This window comes from Propithecus coquereli, unplaced genomic scaffold (assembly GCF_000956105.1).
Source record: "Propithecus coquereli isolate 6110/MARCELLA unplaced genomic scaffold, Pcoq_1.0 Scaffold141, whole genome shotgun sequence".
Taxonomy (NCBI): domain Eukaryota; kingdom Metazoa; phylum Chordata; class Mammalia; order Primates; family Indriidae; genus Propithecus; species Propithecus coquereli.
The window spans coordinates 132159-135256 of NW_012138414.1; the positions used below are offsets into that span (position 1 = coordinate 132159).

Genomic DNA, 3098 nt, shown 5'->3' on the forward strand with positions numbered 1-3098 from the left:
GCTCTTGCTCAGGCTGGTCTTGAACTCCTGAGCTCAAGCAGTCCTCCTGCCTCAGCATCCCGGAGTCCTAGGATTACAGGTGTGAGCCACCGCGCCCAGCCTATAATTGGTTTTTTAAAAATGTAGGGAAGTATATTAGAGTGAACAATCCTGATTTTTTGTTTTTTTGATGGGATGAAAGGAAGAGAAGTGGTCCAACATGGAGTAATTCATGATCTCTAATATTCTTTCTGGGTTTACTGTGCTGTAATAATTTTTCCCAGGTTTAAGTTACTGGACTGATTTCCCCAGAGGCATTTAAACTGTATTTGATTTATATATACACTGTTAACTATTTATTGTACTAAAAGGGTAGTGGAAATTTAAAATCTTTATTTGCAGCTTGAATTCCATTGTATGTGCGTACCAAACCTTTCCATAGGATTCTTTACTCAGCATTGCAGTAACATTGGGTTCCTTGTATTAATACTTAAATAATGCTTTGTATATGCCACTTACTATATATTCCCTCATTTAAAACTCCTGATAACCCTATGAGGTAGGTACTGTTGGCCACATTTTACAGATGAGGAAACAAATACGAAAGGCAATTTGTCCATGGGTAGATACACTGCTAGTAAATGGCAGTTAGGATTTGAACCCAGGCATTCTGGCTCTTGAGTGTGCTTAATTGCTACGCTGCCTCTCTGAAACTTTTTTGTAAAATCCTACAATTCTGACAGTCAGCTATGGGTGTACATCCAACTTTTACAGAACCAATTATCAGATAGTCAAGTGAGTGACTTGGTTTAAAAATCCTAGTAAGTGGCTGGGCATGGTGGCTCACGCCTGTAATCCTAGCACTCTGGGAGGCTGAGGCGGGTGGATCGTTTGAGCTCAGGAGTTCGAGACCAACCTGAGCAAGAGCGAGACCCCATCTCTACTAAAAATAGAAAGAAATTGGCCAAACAACTAAAAATAGAAAAAATTAGCCGGGCATGGTGGTGCGTGCCTGTAGTCCCAGCAACCTGGGAGACTGAGGCAGGAGGATCGCTTGAGCCCAGGAGTTTGAGGTTGCTGTGAGCTAGGCTCACACCATGGCACTCTAGCCCAGGCAAGAGAGTGAGACTGTCTCAAAAAAAAAAAAATCCTGGTAGGTGACATCCATAATTCGTAGAATAAGTGCAGTCCAGATACTTAATGAATCTTTCCTTTTCTGCTAGTGTTTTAATACTGAAGTTTAGTGGACAACAGTCACTCTTCCTCTTCTCATAGAACTTATTGCTTGGTTGTGGTGATTGGCAATACTGAGAAATCAGCCATTACATTACCATGTGATACAGTCTGTGATGGGTGGGGTTGGAGTTACTGTGGTACAGGTTGTCGTAGGCTGTGGTGAGTCAGCAAAGGCTTCCTGGACTAAGTATTATAAATTCCAAGCTGATAAATAAAAGGGAGCAGAATTAGCTAGGTGAAGTGCAGAGGAAGCATCAACAACATATATAGAAGTCCAGAGACAAAGGAGTGACTATATCAGGAAACCTCAAGCAGTTAAGGATAGCTAGAACATAGAGTGTAGAGTTGGAGAGCGATGATTATGGTGGGTAGGGGCCAGATCTTAAAAGTCCTTGTCGGCCATATTGGAGAATCTAGATTTTTTTTTTTAATGAGGTCAATGGGCAAGGCCTGGAAATATTTTAAGCCAAAGCAAATCATGATCACATTTGCCTTTTAATAATAATTGCTTACATTTATTGAATACTTGCTGTGTATCAGGCTCTGTTCTAATTGCTTTCTGTGTATAAACTTCAGTATAATTTATTGAATCTCCACAGTAGCTTTGTGAGAGAGGTCCTGCAGTTATTTCTATTTTATTTTATTTTATTTTTTTTATTTCAGCATATTATGGGGGTACAGATGTTTAGGTTATGTGTGTTGCCCTTGCCCGCCCCCTCTCCCCCTCCCCGCCTAAGTCCGAATTTCAAGTATGTCCATCCTTCGAGTGGTGTGCATTGCACTCTTTGTGTATGCAAATACCTGTCCCCTCCTCCCCCCTCCCCCCTCCCCCCTGCCCGACATCCAATAGATGTTATTCTTATATGTTATTTCTATTTTATTGATGAGGAAGTTAAGTACCTTGCCCAATTTTGTGCAGCCAGTAAGTAGTGGGGCTGGGATTTAGACTGGCCACATTGTAGAGAGTGGAGTGGAGGGCAGCAAGACTGGAAGCAGAGAGGGCACAGTCTGGAAATGGCTGTTGTAATCCAGGAGAGAGATGATGATATCCTGAACTGGGGAAATGGCAGTGGGGATGGAGGTGGTGAAGGGATTTCAGAGATATTTAGGAGTAAATTTCGGACTAGGAGATTGATTGGATATGGGTAATGAGGGAGTGGGACCTTTCACTGAAATAGGAAAACACAAGAGAAGCAGGTTTGAGAGTTAGCAGACCATGAATATAATGAATTTATTTTTGTTCGTGTTGAACTTCTAGTATCTTTAGTATAAGGTACTCAAGAGAGAAACAAAGTCTAAAGATCTAGATTTTGAGAGTCATCACTATATAGTGAGAATTGAAGCCATGAGATCTTTCAGTAAACATACATTGAATTGCAAAAGGTCAGGGGTTTAGACCCACCAACACAACATTTAAAGGGAAGGAGCAGAGTAAGGAAGACAGATTTTTAAAAGAGACCAAGGAGCCAGAGAGGTAGGAAGAACATGAAAGGTGTATCAGAAGGACAGAAATGGACAACTGGAGTGTGACCTTCCAAGAGTTCAAATATTATAAGGCCCATGACATGTTCTTGGCTTTAGTGATGAGAAGGTTGTCAGTGACTTATTGGCTGGTTTCAGCGGGAGTATAGTGGCAGTGAGGGAGGAATGGTTGTAGGTGAGGTTGATGAGACAGTGAATATAAACGGATTTTCCAAAGAGTTAGTCTTTGAAGGGATGGAAAGAGGGCAGAGGCTTGAAGGGGGTGAAAGGTTGAGGGAGGTTTTGTGTTTTAAAATACACACACACCCACATGGGGGTTGGGAGATGCCTGCAGATGAGGAGGTCTGGGTAATACTGGTACTTAATAAGATAGTAAACATTTAATGGTATAATTATTTCTT

General features: G+C 41.5%; 1 protein-coding gene across 1 annotated transcript in view; it reads left to right on the forward strand.

The window, feature by feature from the left end:
- Positions 1 to 3098, forward strand: part of SNRNP48 (small nuclear ribonucleoprotein 48kDa (U11/U12)) — a 53541-nt gene that overhangs the window by 5455 nt on the left and 44988 nt on the right. The gene's annotated exons all lie outside the window — the stretch shown is intronic.